Source organism: Rhincodon typus, chromosome 1, assembly GCF_021869965.1.
Source record: "Rhincodon typus isolate 14 chromosome 1, sRhiTyp1.1, whole genome shotgun sequence".
Classification (NCBI taxonomy): domain Eukaryota; kingdom Metazoa; phylum Chordata; class Chondrichthyes; order Orectolobiformes; family Rhincodontidae; genus Rhincodon; species Rhincodon typus.
Genome location: NC_063332.1, coordinates 86,172,536 through 86,193,747, shown reverse-complemented (window position 1 = coordinate 86,193,747; position 21,212 = coordinate 86,172,536). Strand labels below are relative to the sequence as shown.

Genomic DNA, 21,212 nt, shown 5'->3' with positions numbered 1-21,212 from the left:
AGTTGAGGCAGATTCATCAAATATATTCAAGGGAATCAAGGGGTACAAGGAAAAGGCAGAAAAGCGGAGTTGTGAATTGTCAGATCAGCCATGGTCTCACTGAATATTGAAGCACAGTTGATGGGCAAAAAGCCCTACTTCTGCTCTTGGAGATAGTAAGAACTGCCGATGATGGAGTCAGCGTGGAGCTCCTCTGATGCTGCCTGGCCTGCTGTCTCCTCCAGCTCCACACTGTGTTATCAATGACTCCAGCATCAGCAGTTCTTACTATCTCTGAGTGAGCTGTAACCCCACTGCAAAGCCTTTCTGAAGAAGGGTCCCCACCCAAAACATCAACTATCCTGCTCCTCTGATGCTGCCTGGCCTGCTGTGCTCCTCCAGCTCCACAGTGTGTTATCTCTACTTCTGCTCTTATGGTCTTTAGGACCTGACGGTATACTTTCCAATGTTCCTTTGTACTACTTACATAGAAATTTCAAAAAAAGAATAGTGCATCTTGTAGATGCTACCCCAATGTATTGGTGATGGAGGGAGTGAATGTTTAAGGAGGTGACTGAGTTGCAAATGAAAGGAACTGCTTTGTTCTGAGGTGTATTAGTCCTCTTGAGTTCTGTTGGAGCAAGACTCAACCAAGCCAGTGGTAGGGTGAATTGAGCCTTGCCGATGTTGGGCAGTCAGGAAGTTACTCACCACAGAATTCCTAGCTTCTGACCTACCTGTACTTGCATGCCTGGCCCAGTTCAGTTTGCGTTGATAATGATGCATTCAGCAATGATAATGCCACTGAATATTAAAGTGAATGTGTTAAACTGTCTGATTTGAAAGGTTGGCATTGTCTGTTACTTGCCATTTATCAAGCCAAGCCTAAATGTTACTCAGCTTTGTGTATGTCGACAGGCAGTGCTCGGAAATCAGAAGCTGTATTCACCCCCTTGTTCCGTCTTCCTGGCCTGGTGGCAACAATAACTTCTATACAGAATGGATGGGGTTGGGGATTGCTCTGCCTGGAAACCATGAGAGGTCAGCTTCATGTCACTCTTTACTCCCACACCCTCCTGTCCTGGCTCCACACTTGGCTGGCTGTATCCCAGTGTACATGCCTTTCTGTGGATTTTCTGGGCCAGAGTTTAAGATTTTGCTACAAATATTGGCAACATTGGCCCTAACTGCAAATCCTTCCTCAATCTTTGCCAAATACAGGAAACCTGAGTCGGCATTTTCCAATGTACTGCTGTTCCTGGCAGCATTTAATGTTAATGTTGAAGGCCTATGTCAAAAAGTGTGTGGTTTTTCTTCCCCAGCAATGTCCCTACTGTTAGATAGGAATGTGAGACTATCAAAAATTAATAATTCAACAACTTTGTTAATGCATCCTCTGGTGGAGAAGAGCTGTTTCCAGTTTCTATTCGACTCTCTTGCCAAACTGCTCAGTGTAAAGAGCTGGCCCAACTTTCAGCTCTCTCCGTTCCAGACAAGGATGTGATTCTGGCTGCTGCTCCTCTTTAGTATCACATGGGTATAGCCTGTGGAATTCATCAGTACTGTTTTATTACTTATTAAAAGCAGAAGATGAATTTCAGTAGAATTACAAAGTGCACCTTATATTCTCATTCCTCAGTACTCCGATACAGTGCTGCATATGAAAGTATGCTGATTTATGCCAGTACCTACGCTGCATGCTGCCATAGAAACAGGGTCAAACTGTGGGCATGCAATGGGAGGAGTGTACAGCTCCAGTTTCCTGACCTGTAACTCAAGCCAAACCAGCATACTTGGCTGAGCTTCATAGGTGACTGTTCCATGATTACTTTTCAAAAGGAATTGTTCTAATTTACCACTAGACAGTGCAAACTTTGCTTTGTAACACTTATAGAATCCCATTTTGGTTCATGGCATGGAGCACCTAACTAACAGGTCAAAGGTGCTCCTGCCATAAATCTCTTCTTCAATATTTATCATCAAGATTGTTAAAATAAGCAGTTTCATTTACATTGGGCAATCCATGTTGATGAGAGATTTTAACCTTCCTCAGAAACTCATCTAAAAAGACTGATACGTAACTCATTGCTAAACTTTATGATTAACGAGACAACAGTGCTACAAATGACATATTTATGCCTGTGTTTGCACCGTACATATTAGATAGATGTGAGGTGTTACATTTTGGAAAGGCAAATCAGAGCAAAACTTATAAACTTAATGGTAAGGTCCTGGGGAGTTTTGCCAAACAAAGAGACTTTGGAGCGCACGTTTATAGTTCCTTGAAGGTAGAGTCATAGGTAGTCAGGATAGCGTTGAAGGCATTTGGCACTCTTGTCTTTATTGGTCAGTGCATTGAGTATAGGAGTTGGGAGGTCATGTTGTGGCTGTATAGGGCATTGGTTAGGCCGCATTTGGAATACTGTGTTCAATTCTGGTCTCCCTGCTATAGGAAGGAAGTTATGAAACTTGAAAGGGTTCAGAAAAGATTTACAAGGATGTTGCCAGGGTTGGTGGGTTTGAGCTACAGGGAGAGGCTGAATACGCTGGGACTACTTTCCCTGGAGCATTGGAGGCTGAGGGGTGACCTTACAAAGGTTTATAAAATCATGAGGGGTGTGGTTAGGGTGAATAGCCATGGTCGTCTTCCCAGGGTAGCAGAGTCCAAAACTAGAGGGCATATGTTTAAGGTAAGAGGGGAAAGATTTAAAAAGGGTTTAAGGGGCACCGTTTTCATGCAGAGGGTAGTGCTTGTGTGGAATGAGTGGTGGAGGCTGGTACAATTACACCATTTGAAAGCCGTCCAGATGAGTATATGAATAGGAAGGGTTTGGAGAAATATAAGTCAAATGCTGGCAAATGGGGCTAGATTAATTTAGGGTGCCTGGTCGACATGGACAAGGTGGACTGAAGGGTCTGTTTCCATGCTGTACAACTCTGTAACTTTGTGTATTTCCTTAAGATTGCAAACCAATGATGATATGGATAGAAAAGTGGAGTAGTATCTATGTGAAGATTGTTGAATGCTGTAGTGTGGAGGGATCTGGGTGCCCTTGTACATGAATCACAAATTGTAGTATGTGGGTACAGCAAATAATTAGGCAGACCAGTTGCTGGCTGTTATTGCAAGGGGCTTGCAGTATAAAAATAAGGAAGCCCTGCTGCTACTGTGTAGTCATTGGTGAGACCTTACCTGGAAGAATGCTAAGCCGTTTTGATCTCCTTACATAAGGAGGGATGTATGTGCATTAGAAGCAGTTCATGGAAGGATTACTAGGCTGATTCCTGGAATGAAGAAATTTCCTTCTGAGGTACCATTGTGTCTATGTTTATTGGAGCTTCGAATAGTGGATGGTGATCTTAATGAACCCTTAGAAGATTCTGAGGAGCTGACCAGGTTGATTTTTGGGTGGATGTTTTCCCTTATGGGGACACAAATTAAAATAAAATGTCTCCAATATAAAGCGAAGATGCATATATGTGTAGGCAGCAGGAGTAGGCTGTTTGGCCCTTCAGACCAGTTCTGTCTTTCAGTAAGATCATGGCTGATCTGATTATTCCATGTTATCACCGACCCACACTAACCTTTCACTCATTCTTCTCAAAATCGATCTTCCTCTGCACTTCAGATATTCAAAGCCTTCCCTTCCTGGAAAGGCGGCAGGAGTAGAGTTCCAAAGGTTCACAACCATGGGAGGAAAAGAATTCTCCTCATCTGTTCCCTAAATGGGGACACCTTGTTTTTACACAGTGATCCCTAGTTCTACGTTAGAAAACTTCATTACCCCGTCTGTCCTGTCAGGGTCTTTTATGTTTCATTCAAGTTGCCTCTTACTCTTGTAACAGATACAAGCCTAGCCTATCCAAACTTTCCTCCTAAGACGTACCATCCGTTCCAAGTATTAGTTCAGTAAACCTTCTCTGAACTGTTTCCAATGCGTTAATGTCCTTTCTTAAATAAACAGGCCAATACTGTACACAGTCCTCCGGAAGTGGTCTCACAAATGCTGTGCACAATTAAGGCATTGCCTTCCTACTTTTATATTCAATTCCCTTCATACTAAACAATAATATTCTATCAGCTTGCGAAATTGCCTGCTGCAGCTGCATATTAACCTTTTGCGATTCATTCACTAGGGCACCCACATCCACAAAACATCTGTGCTCTGCAATCTCTAACTGTTTAGCTAATATGAAATAAGGAAGTTATTCCCTTAGCTCATTTTGTCTTTGGAGTTCTCTTCCAAAGAATTGAGTCGAGCCTTGGTTGTTGAAGATATCCCCAGCTGAGTTAGGCAGGTTTTTGATCGCCAAGGGAGTTAAGCATCATGGGAGACACGGAAGAAGGTGGAGATGGAGCCACAGACAGGTCTACCACGATCTTGATGGGTACTGTAAGAAAGATCCTAGGGCTAGAAAAACCTGAACTGCTCAAATAAAACATAGGCATTGGAATGGTAGGCAAAGAGGTTAAGATCGCACGTGATGGAGGTGCATGTGGTTTGGGCACGACTGATAGTGAAATGTGTAACTGGTGGAAACTGTAGCCAGGGGATTTCCGTCACTGTCATTTTCAGGAGTATTTAAACTAATCAAACAGGGTTGTAAGGAAAGTTAGGTATTCTATTATCAATGACTTTATTTTAGTAAGCAATCTGCTTGCATTGCCAACCTTTTAGATGGGAATGCAAAAGTCTCTTTATGCTGTTAATATTTTGGCCTGGTGTTATGAATCATCACTAACATGTATTTGTTTATAATTCTAGTCGTTAAATAATGCAGGGTATAACATTGACCGCAGGTCGCTTTTAGACTGGAGCCTGTGGTTTTATGCAGTACAGCAACTCAGTCTTTGCACAACATGCAAAGAATTTGATATCTTAGTGGGCATTAGAATTTCCTTGTCAAATCTAATGAACTGACCTATATACTGAATGTCAAAGTTATTTGATCTGTGCAGTTTAAATGGAGAAGTCATATCTTATTGTAAAGTTTATACTTGTTAGTCTTTGTACATGTTATCACCTCCCATCTCTTTGCCCCATTCTCTAACATGCCCCAACTCTGAATTTCCACGAGGGCGGGATCTTGATTTTCTGATATGCTTTTGGGAGATGGTCAAATGTTTGGAGAATTGGTATAAATAGCCACTTTTAACCTTTTATGCCATTTCTAAAAGGTTATGCAGATCTCCAACAGAGGTTCCAGTACCGTGAGATCGTAAGGGGGAGGTGGTGGAGTGCTAGTCATGTCACTACCTTCATAATGCTGTCTAGGGGTTTGAATCCAGTGGCAGATGGTGACATTTGAATTCAACAATCGATAAAATCAGTATCCATCGTGTCAAATCCCCTCAGCATCTTTTAACATGTTTTGGCAATATTATTTCTCATTGTTCACAACTCAAATGTGTGCAGGCCCAAACTGTTCAACCTTTCCTCATCGGACAACCGCTTCGTTGCAGGAATCAGCCTAAAGAATGCTCTCTCAACTGCCTCCTATGTAGGTAAACCCCTTTCTAAATAAGAAGACCAAAACAGTAAGCAGGATTCTAGGATAACACAGTGTGGAGCTGGAGGAACACAGCAGGCCAGGCAGCATCAGGGGAGCAGGAAAGTTGACATTTCGGGTCGGGACCCTTCTTCAGAAAACAGGATTCTAGGTCCGGTCTCCCCATCACCTTGTGAAACAGTTTAAGGCAAACGTCCCATTTACCTGTCCAATTAACTCATTTTATGTGCATGTTCACTTTGTGTTTCATGTACAAGAACATCCAAATCTGTTTGTACCACAGCATTTTGTAGTTTCTCTGCAGTTACTTTTTATTCTTCCGACCAAAGTGGACAACCTTACATTAGTTCAGTTGGCTGGATGTCTGGTTTGCAGTGCAGAGTGATGGCCACAGCGTGGGTTCAATTCCTACACTGACTGTGGTTACCATGAAGGACTGCAATTCTCAAACTCTCCCCTTGCCTGAGGTGTTCTCACCCTCGTGTTAAAGTAGTCACCTTCCTAATGAGAGAGCAGCCCCATGGTCCCATAAGACTATAGCAACAATAGTGACTTTACTTCTACTTTTACTCCTATATCCACAGTGGTCATTATATCCCCAAAGAACTCTAATGGATGTGCCAAGTGCTTTTTTGCTATCACCCACTGCTTGCTTATATTTTGATTTTCTAAATGTTCAACTACTACCTATTTAATAATGGATTGCATCATTTACTCAAGGCTGCTTATTGTGAATGCCAACACTAGGTGGTGCAGTGCCTTATCTGCAGGAACACAGGGTTATGGTCCATGACACTGCAAAGTGGTGCAATGACGGTTGCCAAGAATCTCACCTGTGTTGGAAATTATTTTCTGGAACCGCCCAGTCTAGCCTTCCACCCGATCAAAAACTCACCGATTGTGTATCTGACAAACAAGCACCCCCAGCACTCCCACTGCTGGGCACTTCCCCAGGAAGGGGACGCTCCCCTTGCCTGCAGTCTGTATCCTGAGCCCACCACATGCAGTGGGCATCCCCACATGGGCTGACACCATTGTGGACAGAATGCAAAGACCTCAGCAACAGAGGTGCCAACACTTCCTGGCATCTGTCATGGCCAGCTAATGTTAGGACTTCCTTCAACAAATGTGGGAGAAGGTGGGTTGGGGTGGGGACAGGGAAGTGTGCAAGATCGACATAATCAAATCCAGGGGATTTGTTAGCTTTTCATCCCAATAATTTTCCAAGTTAATTTTCTTTAATGATAATGTTTTTATGTCCAGATCGTCTTCTGTCTTGGTGACTTCTACCATGAATACAGGTTACAAAGTATTTGTTTAAAGTTTATTTCCCAGTCCCTTACTAAAGGGACCAATATTTACTTCAGTGACTGCCTTTGCATACAGTTGTGGAAACTTTACTCAGTAAAATAAAAAGAAATATAAAAACAGTCTTTTATTTTAGTCAGCTTTTGTTCTTTTTAAACTTTTCTTAACTTCTGGCCTCCCTCCAAATCATATTAGTCTGGGCAGTCCTGCATGCCTTTTAATTTGATGCCATCTCTAATGTGATCAGCCATGGACGATCATCCTCCTCATTGAGTCTTTCTTTCTAATTAAGATCTGCATTTGTTGAGAATTATGAAATAACTCCTTAAATGCCTGCCACTACTTTCTGCTGTCTTATCTTTAATCTATTTTTCGAGTCCACTTCATATCTTTCTAATTGCCTTTATACAAATTTAAGTCATTTATTTAACCCAGCCTTCTTGCCCTTGAACTGAATTGTGCAATTCCTATATGTTTCGATCACTCTTCATAATGAAATATTTTGCTATGGAATTGTTAAGTAAATGCTACCTGATTACATATAACTAAGACTAAAGTAGCCTGTACCCTGTACCCCGTACCCCTATTGGTTCCACAATTTTTTATTCTAAAAGAACAATACTGAGTGCACTATATAAACCTTTCTTTAAGACTACCTTTACCAATCTGGTTATTCCAATCTGTATGATTACAGCCACAGATTATATATTTCTCTTCTAACCTATTTGCTGGTACACTGTTGTTTTTATCCCTTCCTGTTGCACTTTGACTATCATTACGTATGTCACTACCCTGAACTATTGAAGCACTAAAGTGTTATGGCATAGAAGGAGACCATTCAGCCCATCATGTCTGAACCAGCTGTTTGTATGAATGTCATTACCTGGTGCCAATATCCAGCTTTGTCACATTTCCTTGCACGTTATTTTAACGAAATAATTGTTCATTGCCCTCTTGAATGCTTGCATTGAATCTGCCTCCACTACATTTCCATGCAATGCATTCCATACTGTAACAACTCACTGTGTGAAAATGTTTTGTCTTACTTCTCATTTTTTCTTTTTCCAAATCACTTCAGGTCTTTGCCCTCTCGTTCTTGTTCTTTTTATGGTTGCGAACGGTTTCTCTCTATCTACTCCACCCAGCCCAGTCATGGTTTTGAATGCTGCTATCAGATCATCACACACTCTCCTTCTGTCCAAAGAGAACAGTCCTAACAACATCAATCTAGCCTCATAATTGAAGTTCCTCATCCCGGGAACAAGTCTTGCGAATTGCACCTGCACTCTCCCAAGTGCGTTTACATTCTTGCCTAGACCTTTCTTTTCAAATTTTGAATATTTTTCTCTTCAGTTGAATCCATACTATTTAATTTAACCCTAATGTAATTCATTATTTCTTGTGCCTCGGTTTAGTGATTTTGAAATGTCTGATATTTGATATTTAGCATGTTTAAAGCAGTGCTCCTGTTCTCGAGAGCCTTGTTTCCAGGAATAGCAAATGTCCTTAGTGGGTTATATCTGTTTCCTTCTCAAAAAGGTTATAAGTTTCTCGTCTATCGCTGTGCCGTGACATTGAAAGTTGGTAGACAAATTCTCAAAGCTGCTGGAAATCTTGTTGAACTTGCACTTAGCCAAGTTATAAAAAAACAAGATCCATTCTGCTTCAAGCTGAAAGGGTTGATTCATCTGAACATCTCTGATAATTCAGAAGCTTATAATTTTACAATGCCTAATCTATAACTAAATTGTAAAAGATGTGCAGTCAGCTTCAGTTGCCAATCAAAATAGCTAATTCTGTGATAATATAAAAAGGTGGGGCAAAAAGTATTGGACATAATTACATTACCACCCTCTTTTCTTAGGCAAACAAACATCATGTGCTTTTTTTTTGGTTTAAAAAGAAACTGCATCCTTTGCATTTGTTGTTTGTTTTAACTTCTTTGATGTACCTTAAAACAGTCTTTTTTTTCTAAATTACCCTTCCAACGTTTCAAAATTCCAAACTCTTTATTTTTCTCTAAAGTACCAATTCCCACCAATAAACCTTTAATGTGAAAAATTCTTTTATTATTCAGTGATAAAGATTCACCCATACATTAAAATAGTATTTGGAAGTTCACTTTGTCCAGAAAATGGAAATCCAAATTTGATTATCCAACCTTAATAATTCTGAAGCTAAACTTTTATCTAAAACTTATTTTCTTAAACCCAATGCACTGCAGTTCTTTTTAAGGTAAAGAGGAAATAAATTGTCCTTTGTCTTGATTCTTCTTTCTTCAATTGTTTTCATATGACTGTAATTAAAAACTGAAGAAGGGGAGAATTCTCACAAGAAAACCTTTAACATTCTGACCCCCAAACTAGGATTATATTTCACCCTTTCACAGCAACAGGTAGCTCCTTAAAGGGACAGAACACTATAATCTTTTAATCAATATTCATTTCACTGCAACTCTCTTTTTGTCTGGGAGAGTTATAACATAAGTGTTGCCTTGGCCCCGGAGGATCATATGGCTGCTCTCTCGTTGGAGAGCGATGACTGGTGATGAGTTTAACTTTAAGCTAACTACAACTCAAGCAAGGAGCAATATTCAGAAGTCAGGACCTTCATGATGACCTCAGCCAGTGTGGAAGTTGTATCCATGCTACAGTAACAGCCCAACATCAATTACTTCCCACAACTTGAATTTGCATGTTATTAAATTGACACAGGCACACTCAATAATCACATCCACACGTCCATCGCCCCACTCTCAAAGTGCAAGAGAAGTCCCCAGATCATGAGCTGTGGTGGGCAAATCAAAGTTCAAACTCATTTAAAATCTCCACTATAAAACAAACATATGTGTTAAATAACATCTAATAACCAAGAAAAGCATAGACCCCCAAATGGGGGCAGCACGGTGGCTCAGTGGTTAGCACTGCTGCCTCACAGTGCCAGGGACCTGGGTTTAATTCCATCTCTCAAGCGAATATCTGTGTGGAGTTTGTACATTCTCCCCTTTTTGCATGGGTTTGCTCCGGTTTCCTCCCACAGTCCAAAGATGTGCAGGCTAGGTGGAATGGCCATGCTAAATTTCGCAGCGTGTCCAAGGATATGTGCACTAGGTGGGTTAGCCATGGGAAACGCAGGGTTATAGGGATAACATAGGTCTGGGTGGGATGCTGTTCAGAGGATCAGTGTGTACTTGATGGACTGAATGGCCTGTTTCCACTGTAGGGATTCTATAATATCAGATCAGGCTGTGGAGAGTTGACATTTAGTTCAGTGACTGCAGGCACTTAGGGAAATCTGTTACAGTAGAAGATTCATTTCCCAATAAAATACATAAACCGAGCTTTCACAGATTTCTCTCTTTTCTGCAGCATCTTAAGCTAATTGCTTGCCTTTCAACTTACTTTCTTACTTTCTCCTAAACATTTTCTTTTTATCTTGAACGTTCTTTTTTATTTCTCAGTCTTGCTTGTGGATTGTTGGGAATGACTAGTACAGAAAATTTTCCTTTATGATCAGACATGTAAGCAGCTGGAGTATAGGGTCGCTGAAAGGGGAGCGCACCTCCTTCTTCTCATATTAGCTCTCTCAAGTCACCAATACTTGCTGCCTGTCCAGCTTCCCTTTTATAAATTCCAATGTCCTAACCTTACACAGTGTGTGATTGGCTTCCCTGTAGAATTGTTAAATCACTTTTCCTATCACTACTCTGGTATCACGCAGCTCCTGTGTCAGTCATCTTTATACTTCCTGTGAAAGTTCCTGCCTGAGCTTCTGTACATCAACTAAAATAACACCTGCACGGGGACTAGGTGTGCTGTTCTGTTGCATTATGGTAGCTGTCTGTTCAGCTCCTAACACTGAAGTACAAACTTGCCTCTTTAAAACACCTGGCAACTGATCTTCCTGCTGCAATTGTTCAGTTTCCTGAGTCAGTCTTTCTACCTCTGACTTCCCTTATAGGCAAATGTCAAGGTAACACTTACACAAAACTGCTATCCTTTTGTCGTCTTTCCGTTTGACCTGTTTCACCATTCCTTCTGATTGTCGTAGGCTCCAGACAGATCCCACCTTTCCTCAGTCATTTTACTTAGGGTCATCTTATTTTCTGCCAAGACTTCAGTGGGTGATCTTTCAGGTCTCCAGCCTAAGATTCACTGTGACAAGGCTGATGGTTTAATGGTTCTCTCTGCAGGAGCCAGTCTCCCTTCTTTTACCCGCCAGGCTGGGAAACAGTCCCTCCCGTTTTACTGTCCTGGTTCTCTCTAGGAAGCAGTCTCCCCTGTTGTACCCCAGGAATCTTTGTAAATTCACTTCAGCTTACCCTGTGAGAAAGTTACAATTGTACCACCTGTTTACGCAAGGAACCTGACTGCAATTGTGCAGGCCCTACATCTTTAATTTCTAGAAGCCCTACAGTGTGGAAACAGGCCATTTGGCCCATCGAACCCACTCGGACCCTCCGAAGGACATCACGCCCAGGCCCACACCTCTACCCTATTCCTGTAACCCTGTATTTCCTATGGCTTGTCTATCTAGCCTGCACATCCCTGGGCACTGTGGGTAATTTAGCATGGCCAATCCACCGAGCCTGCAATAACAAGGTGGAGAGCTGGATGAACACAGCAGGCCAAGCAGCATCAGAGGAGCAGGAAGGCTGACATTTCGGGCCTAGCGGTCTTTGGACTGTGGGAGGAAACCGGAGCACCCAGAGGAAACCCACGCAGACACAGCGAGAACGTGCAAACTCCACACCGTCGCCTAAGGGTGGAATTGAACCCAGGTCCCTGGCACTGTGAGGTAGCAGCGTTAACCACTAAGCCACTGTGCTGCCCCACTGCATTACTGCACCCATAGACCTGTTCTCGGGTTTGCACTCTCGCATTGACTGTCCATTTTGAATGCTGACATCCCTGTCTGATAGATAGTAAAGTAAACATACTCGCCTGTTCTTTGATGTCATCAGTTGAATCACTATCACTGCCTGATGTTGTGAGGACCATGCTTGTGTTACCAATTTGCAATGGTATAAACAGTCTTGCAGACTTTATTGAGGAGAATGTGCTAGGGTCAGGTTTCCCTGGTTAACAGGGAGAACTTCTTAAAAAAAAACAGAAGATTTGGCACAGTTTATAACTCCCAAAGTAATGTGGAGTCCCTCTCCTTATCTCAGCCAGCTCAGGTCTGCTGATTTCAATGCAGCTGAACCTCCGGTTTCTCCTCATTTCATTGGTCTGAGTGACAATGGATAATTATTACAACTGAAATCAAGCATAATGATGGTTAAAACTGTCATGTACTTGAATTTTTAATGCTATTAGCATTAACCTGCTTGCCCTCATGTCAACTGAAGCTACTGTGCCCAAGGTCATGCTTGGTATCCTCCTGTGTGATGATGACCTTAAAATGTAGTTAACGTATTTCCTTTGTTGTAGTAAAAAGTCAATTACAAGGTTTTCTGGAGTGAAAGCAAAGTGCGCTGACCCCCAAGAGAAGCTAATAAAGATGCAATGTCAAGCCTGCTGCCTTTGGGCAGTCACGGGCACATCAGCATTTAAAAGGGGATAGTTGTGAAGAAGTGACATACCAGATTTGAAACACTAACTCTGTTTCTCCACAGATGCTGCCAGACCTGCTTAGTTTCTCCAGCAGTCTCAGTGCTTGTTTAAAAGGGAGTAGTGTCAAGTACAAAATGGGATAGCAAAGATTATACAGTTTAGAATCTTTTTAAGTGTTCTTGAACCATAATATTTTCATCCTTAGATCACAGTTGTTTGAAGAAAATTAGAATGTTATGAATAGGTACTAGAGGTCATACTAAAAAAAAATGAGCCTGATCTTTAAAATGTTTTGGTTTATTTTGTGTTTTAAGATGGTGCTAGAGAGTGGTGACACTGTACAGCACTTTTTTCACTATCTTGTACCAAGATGCATGTGACAATAAATAAATCAAAAATGACAGCAGGCAAAAGAGTATTATTTACAGCTGTTTTTCCCCTGAATTGTATAACCAGGTCACATTTTAGGACAGAGATTCATAATGTTGCTTTATAAACTTGACTGGGATACAGGAATGGCAAAAGTATCCAACATGAGCCAACACCTTTATGGCAATAAAGGAGATGATTGGGGAAAATATTGATCCAAATTGAACACAGTCTATATTTCAGTGAACTTTATTTTTTAACCAGTATATCACTGAACTCATTACCATAAAACACATTTATTGACAAAGTTGGACCCACCCAGTTTCAATACATTTCACCAGCAGCTTTAAGATGAAAATTGCATCGTACTTTAGCACAAGCTTGGCAAAAACCATAAACTTGCCATGATGTTTATCCTGAAGACGTCCTTGGGAGTGAAGCTATTGGTGTGTTATTAAAGATTAACAAACATGAACGTTTGAGACATATATAAACAGGTGCAATTAATAAGCATGAAACAACATGGAGCAGAGGTCCAGTGTATGAAAGGCAAATGTTCTAGATGTGTTTTGAGAAGGGTGCGTTCGCACACAGAATAATTTGTTATTTATACTAGTGTGAACTCCACCTTAACCACGAAAACAAATTGCAAAGAGGGTCGTGAAAAATGACTTGTACAAAGGCACTATATTAAAGCCATAAACTAACAAAATAAACCTAAATTTAACAGGCTGACTTTTTTTCTCCTTTCCCAAAGCAAGTGTAGTTAAAGCATGTTCTTGTTGTCCCATTTTGCATGTATTTAAAAATGGGGCTTCCCATCAGCCAGTTAAAATAAAATGTTATTAAAATTAAAGCACACTGCTTAACGTTAAAACAGCATATATAACATGTATATAACTGACGAACTGCCATAGATGTATCTGCCTGTGACAGCATTGGCAGGAGTGGGAAGACAATCCTTTTATTGATGAAAAGCTGATAGGTCAGGGACTGGATAACAGGTACAATTTAAAAATCGAGGTCCAGGAGGTTGTTTCAGGATCCTGATGCTGCAGGGACCATTTGAAATTTTTGAGCTCTAATCCTAACCCTAAGCCCATTGCAGGAGGAAACAAGAAATCCACTTGCCAAAAATGGCCCATTAAGTTCCCCTAGGAGAGCAGATGGAGAGGTTAAGGAATGGAAGTAGAGAGATGATTACTGATGTGGCTGGGAAATTGTTTGAGTGGCAGGCGACAGAAAGTAAGGATATTGGGTAGGTCCTCAAATTGGCAGGATTTAATTAGGGGTGTCCCAAAGGATTTATGTTAGGACCTCAAATATTAATTATTTATTAATAACTTGGTTAATGACGTAGAAAGTCATATACTCAAATTTGCTGATGACATAAAATGGCAGCGTAGACAGTGTAGGTGATAGCAAATGGGAAAAACCTTGGCAGGTGTACAGCAGATATATCCAATGTAAGCAAGTTCATTTTGGACTGAGAAAGGATAGATCAGGATATTTTCTGGATGTCGAAAGAGATTTGGGGGTTCAGGTGTATAGATCTTTAAAATGTCACAAACGGGAGAAAATATTCAAGAAAGCTAATGGAATGCTGGTCTTTATATCTGGAGGACAAGGATCTAGAAGTTATGCTGCAGCCAGACAAAACCCTGGTTAGGCCCCCAGTTGGAGGACTGTGAACAGATTTGGGCACCAGACTTTAGGAAGGATATGTTGGCTTTGGAGGGAGTACACTGTAGGTTTACAATAATGATACTGGACTTCAGGTGTTAAGTTATGAGGACAGATTACAGATTAGGCCTGTCTTCTCTTGAATGTAAAAGGTTAAGGGGTGATCTGATCAAAAATTTCAAGTTTTTAACAGGAAATGATGGGGCAGATAAAGATTAAGTATTTCCACTGATTGGAGATTCTAAAGCTAGTGGTCATAGTCTGAGAATTAAGGTCAGACCATTTAGGAGAGATGTTAGGAAGCACTTCTGCACACAAAGGGTGCTAGAGGATCGGTACTATCTTCCACAGACGACAGTGGATGTTAGATCAGTTGTTGATTTTAAAATCTGTGAGATTAATTTTTGTCAAGCAGAGGTGGTTAAGGGATGTGGACATAAGACAGGTGTTTGGGCTTAGGTCATAAATCAGCCATGATCTTGTTGAGTGTTGAAACAGGCTCTAGGGGTTAAATGGCCTACTCCAGTTCCTATGTTCCTATGACTTTGGGGACAAAGGGTATGCACAAGAGTGCAGAATTGTTGGATTGCAGGTTGCAGATCAATATAAGGTTGTAGGAATTTTGAATATCACAGAGCTATCAAGGAGGACAAGTGTATAATCTTGTGCTTACAAGAATAAAAATCATTTATTGTGGCCAACGGGGGAAGTTGAAAAGAGCTACTTCTTGCAAATGACGGCATGGGATTTTTTTATGTTCACTTGAGAGGGCAGACAGGAGCTTGGTTCAATATCTCATCTGGAAGCACCATTATAAAATGAACCATGGAGGAAAGGCAGTGAAAGAAATGAGTGGTCAACAGTACTAAAAATAGCAAAGAGGATGCAGAAGAAGGAGGAGCTACAGTCGCCATCACGCAGTAAACTGATGTCTTTGGTCAGCATATTCTGGGTGGCAACAAAAAGTAAAATTGCTGGAAAAGCTCAGCAGGTCTGGCAGCATCTGTGGAGAGAAATCAGAGTTAAGTTGAGTTAGGGTTGAGTGACCCTTCCTCAGAACTGATAGTAGCTAGGAAAAGAGATAGTAGGAACTGCAGATGCTGGAGAATCTGGGATAACAAGGTGTAGAGCTGGATGAACACAGCAGGCCAAGCAGCATCAGAGGAGCATGAAGGCTGACGTTTCGGGCCTAGACCCTCCAGAAATGGGGGAGGGGAAGGGGATTCTGAAATAAATAGGGTGAGTGTAGGTGGGGAGGTAGGGAGGAGATAGGTCAGTCCAGGGAGGAGGGACAGGTCAAGGCGGCAGGATGAGGTTAGTAGGTAGGAGATGGGGGTGGGGCTTGAGGTGGGAAGAGGGGATAGGTGGGAGGAAGGACAGGTTAGGGAGGGGGGGGTGAGCTGGGCTGGTTTTGGGATGCGGTAGGGGGAGGGGAGATTTTGAAGCTTGTGAAATCCACATTGATACCATTGGGCTGCAGGGTTGCAATGCGGAATATGAGTTGCTGTTCGGGTAGCATCGTTGTGGCACTGCAGGAGGCCCAGGATGGACATGTCGTCTGAGGAATGGGAGGGGGAGTTGAAATGGTTCGCGACTGGGAGGTGCAGTTGTTTAGTGCGAACCGGGCGTAGGTGTTCCGCAAAGCGGTCCCCAAGCCTCTGCTTGGTTTCCCCGATGTAGAGGAGGCCACAACGGGAACGTCGGATGCAGTATACCACATTAGCAGATGTGCAGGTGAACATCTGCTTGATGTGGAAAGTCTTCTTGGGGCCTGGGATGGGGGTGAGGGGTGAGATGTAGGGGCAGGTATAGCACGTCCTGCAGTTGCAGGGAAAAGTGCCGAGTGTGGTGGGGCTAGAGGGGATGTGGAGCGGACAAGGGAGTCACGGAGAGAGTGGTCCCTCCGGAAAGCAGATAAGGGTGGGGAGGGAAAAATGTCCTTGGTGGTGGAGTCGGATTGCAGATGGCGGAAGTGTCAGAGGATGATGCGTTGGATCTGGAGGTTGGTGGGGTGGTACGTGAGGACGAGGGGGATTCTGTTTTGGTTGTTATTGCGGAAAGGCGGTGTGAGGGATGAGTTGTGGGAAATGCGGGAGACACGGTCGAGGGCGTTCTCAACCACTGAGTGGGGGGATGTTGCGGTCCTTGAAAAACGAGGACATCTGAGATGTACAGGAGTGGAATGCCTCATCCTGGGAGCAGATGCAGCGGAGGCGAAGGAATTGGGAATAGGGGATGGCGTTTTTGCAGGAAGGTGGGTGGGAGAAGGTGTATTCTAGGTAGCTGTGGGAGTCGGTGGGCTTGAAATGGATATCGGTTTCTAGGTGGTTGCTGTAGATGGAGACAGAGAGGTCCAGGAAGGAGAAAGAGGTATTAGAGATGGTCCAGGTGAACTTAAGGTTGGGGTGGAAGGTGCTGGTGAAGTGGATGAACTGTTCGAGCTCCTTGTGGGAGCACGAGGCGGCGCCGATACAGTCATCAATGTAGCGGAGGAAGAGGTGGGGTTTAGGGCCAGTGTAGCTATGGAAGAGAGATTGTTCCACGTAACCTACAAAGAGAAAGGCATAGCTTGGGCCCATGCGGGTACCCATGGCCACCCCCTTTGTCTGTAGGAAGTGGGAGGAATTGAAAGAGAAGTTGTTGAGGATGAGGACGAGTTCGGCTAAGCGGATGAGGGTGTCAGTGGAGGGGGACTGGTCGGGCCTGCGGGACATCAAGAAGCGGAGGGCCTTTAGGCCATCTGAATGGGGAATGCAAGTGTATAGGGACTGGACGTCCATGGTAAAGATGAGGTGTTGGGGACCGGAGAATTGGAAGTTTTGGAGGAGGTGGAGGGCGTGGGTGGTGTCACGGACGTAGGTAGGGAGTTCCTGGACCAAGGGGGAGAAAATGGAGTCCAGATAGGTGGAGATAGGTTCGGTGGGGCAGGAGCAGGCGGAGACAATGGGTTAACCAGAGCAGTCAGGTTTGAGGATTTTGGGAAGGAGATAGAAGCGGGCGGTACAGGGTTGGGGAACGATGAGGTTGGAGGCTGTGGGTGGGAGGTCACCTGAGGTGATGAGGTTGTGGATGGTTTGGGAGATGATGGTTTGGTGGTTGGGGGTGGGGTCATGATCAAGGGGGCGGTAGGAGGAGGTGTTGGAGAGTTGGCATCTGGCCTCGGCAATGTAGAGGTCAGTGCGCCATTCTACAACTGCGCCTCCCTTGTCCGCGGGTTTTATGGTGAGGTTGGGATTGGAGCAGAGGGAGCGGAGGGCTGCACATTCTGCGGGGGAGAGGTTGGAGTGGGTGAGAAGGGTGGAGAGGTTGAGGCGATTGATGTCACAACGGTAGTTAGAGATGAAGAGGTCGAGGGAGGGTAGGAGGCCTTGGGGTGGTCTCCAGGAGGAGGGGGTGTGTTGGAGGCGGGAGAAGGGGTCAGTAGAGGGAGGGTTAGGCTCATGGTTGAAGTAGTAAGCGCGGAGGTGGAGGCGGTGGAAAAACTGCTCAATGTCCAAACATGACCAGTTCAACTCCCCCCTCCCATTCCTCAGACGACATGTCCATCCTGAGCCTCCTGCAAAGATGCTACCCGAAGGTTGCAGGAACAGCAACTCATATTCCGCTTGGGAACCCTGCAGCCCAATGGTATCAATGTGGATTTCACAAGCTTCAAAATCTCAAAACCGGCCCAGCTCGTCCCTGCCTCCCTAACCTTTTCTTCCTCCCACCTATCCCCTCCTCCCACCTCAAGCCCCACCCCCATCTCCTACCTACTAACCTCATCCCACCCCCTTGACCTGTCCGTCCTCCCTGGACTGACCTATCTCCTCCCTACCTCCCCACCTCCACTCACCTTTACTGGCTCCATCCCGGCCTCTTTGACCTGTCTGTCTCCTTTCCACCTATCTTCTTCTCTATCCATCTTCTATCCGCCTCCCCCTCTCTCTCCCTATTTATTTCAGAACCCCCTTCCCCTCCCCTCCCCTCCCCCATTTCTGAAGAAGGGTCTAGGCCCGAAACGTCAGCCTTTCTGCTCCTATGATGCTGCTTGGCCTGCTGTGTTCATCCAGCTCTGCACCTTGTTGTCTCTGATGTGTGGGGATATGGATAAGGACATGGGAGAAGTCAAGTCCTAAAGTTATTGAACTCAATATTGAGTCCGCAAAGCTGTGGGGTCCCCAAGCCGAAAATGAGATGCTGTTCTTCCAGCTTGCGCTGAGCTTTGGAGCACTACAGCAAGCCTGAGACCGAGATGTTGGCCAGGGAACAGGAAGTCTTGACGTGGCAGGGAACTGGAAGCTCAGGGTCTTTTTTGTGTACTGAATGTAGATGTTCTGCAAAGCAGTCACCTAGTCTATGCTTTGTTTCCCCAATGTAGAGGAGATCAATTGTGAGCAGCAAATGCAGTAGACTAGATTATGGGAGGTGCTGGTAAACCTGGGAGGTGTGTTTGGGGCCTTGGATATTGAGGAAGAAGGATGTAAAGGGGCAGGGATTACACCTCCTCCGGTTGCAGGTAATCGTGCTTTGATGCTGTGATGGGTGGGTGTTGGGAGTGGAGGAAGAGTAGACCAGGGTGTACCAGGGGAAATGGTCCCTGCAGAAGGCTGACAAGGGAGGGGAGAGGAAAATGTATGGATGGGTGGGTGGGTGGGTGACTGCAAACCGGATTCAACAGACTTGTGTAGACGATGGGGGAAATTGTCACTCAGCTAGTCCTACATTTCAGTGGTAACTAGGCTCCAAAGTACTTAATTAGCTTTGATATGTCCTGTGATTGTGTAAAGTGATCTACATATGCAATATATTTTAATTTTAGCTAAAGTAATACAATATTGTAGGTTCTGAAGGGTAAAAATAATGCAATAATCTTGGAGGAAAAGCTATGCTTATCGTCATCTAATCACTTTTCAGCTACTGAATCTTGGCTAATGTTTCATCTGTTGAGTTTCTCCATTACCTCAAGTTCACAAGGATCCTGTTATTTATTCTAATTTCTTTCTCTTTCATTCCAATGTTGACCTAACCCCCCTCTCATCAACTAACAGTATCTACTCTTTAGTTCATTCTTACAAAGTAATCATCGACTACTTTGATTGTACGCATTTCTTTTGTCTCCAGTTGAATCACTACAGATTGATCTTCTGAGATGGAATTATGAAATTTTTGTTTTTTTGTTGTCGAACGTCACTTCAAATCAAGTTTCTTACTTCCATCTGCAATGTAAATGATTTCCATGTTGGGAATAAACAAATGAAGGGCGTGTAATTCTGTTTGGTGTTCCTTTTTAAGAAATTATTTATAGAAATGACCTGGTCCCCAACCTCCCTTTCTGTCTCACTAGGATCTTCCTTTAAGCATTTGGGCATATTATTAACTTTTGTATTCACATATTTTCTTGTGTTGCCAACTAAGGTGTGAATCCAAAATGAGACCTTGTTTACAGTATAAACTGAATGTCTGAGAAATTGGCTGGGGAGCAAAACCAGACTGACATTACCCCTTTGTTTTCTGCTCTGTGCTTTTGCACTACCACTAAGTTCCAGACTTTCTGCCTGTTAGAGATTGCTTCTATAGTCCCAGGCTGGTACAAGTGCTGGCTTCACAGCTTATCAGCATAAGGCTAGGTGGTCGACCCTGATGCATTATTTTCTGAGGGTCTAGGCCCGAAACGTCAGCCTCTCTGCTCCTATGATGCTGCTTGGCCTGCTGTGTTCATCCAGCCCTGCACCTTGTTGTCTTGCATTATTTACATTCCACTTTGTGAGGTTAAGAAAGGGGGATAAAACGTAAGTGTTTGATTTGTTAATACTGCTCCTATATACCCGACCCACATCACCGGTCTGTTGAAGTGTAAAACGATACATGGCTTACTAATAACAACATAAGTGCTAGATATGTGGCAGGTAGCACCATGTTTCCATATTTGGGTTATGATGCAAGTGCACTGAATTGCTGAACTGCCTCAACATAAAACAGGCCTTAAGAAAAGGAGCAAAACAGATGACCTGTGCTAAGCAAGGCATTTCTTGTGGTTTCATTGAATCCCTAGTGTGGAAACAGGTCATTCGGCCCATCGGGTCTACACGAACCAACCAAAGAGCATCCCAGTCAGACTCATTTCCTACCCTATCTCTCATACCCTGCATTCCCCATGGCTCATCCACCTAGCCTGCATGTCCCTGGACACTATGACAATTTAGCATGGCCAATCTACCTAACCTGCGCATCTTTGGACTGTGGGAGGAAACCGGAGCACCCGGATGAAACCCATACAGACGTGGGGAGAATGTATAAGCACACAGACCTATGGAATCGAACCCAGATCCCTGGCACTGTGAAGGAGCAGTGCTAACCACAGAACTACCATGCTACCCCTTTGAGCAATAGTGCCACCCCTGTTTGGATGCTATTAAATGGGCTTATACTTTTGGGAGCATCGTAATGGACTATATTTTAGACAGTAGCACAGACTTTACTTTGGGGACAGCTGTAAAGGCCATTTATTTGAGCTGGCCTGTCATAGATATTATCTATTACAGATTGACAACAGTGCTATTGTAATGGAAGTACCAATTGCTAATATGCTTTGAGAGGACAATTGTTCCTTAAATACTTTTTACCTAAGAGTGAGTCTACATTTGTCTAAGTTGCCTCCCTAATGTTTTCAGAAATTCAATCCTAAGTTCCTGATGGAAATAAGTGAGCATTTTCACTAAATTTTAGGGTCTGCCTCATCTGCCATGGTCCATTTTATATATGACGAATGTTGAACATGAATCAATTAGCTAAATTATTCATTGTTCTGTTAGTCTAACAGTTTGT

General features: G+C 43.4%; 1 protein-coding gene across 4 annotated transcripts in view; it reads left to right on the top strand.

Moving 5' to 3' along the window:
• The window catches only part of tbc1d1 (TBC1 (tre-2/USP6, BUB2, cdc16) domain family, member 1), a 247,611-nt gene that overhangs the window by 211,162 nt on the left and 15,237 nt on the right, over nucleotides 1–21,212 (top strand). The window lies entirely within an intron of this gene.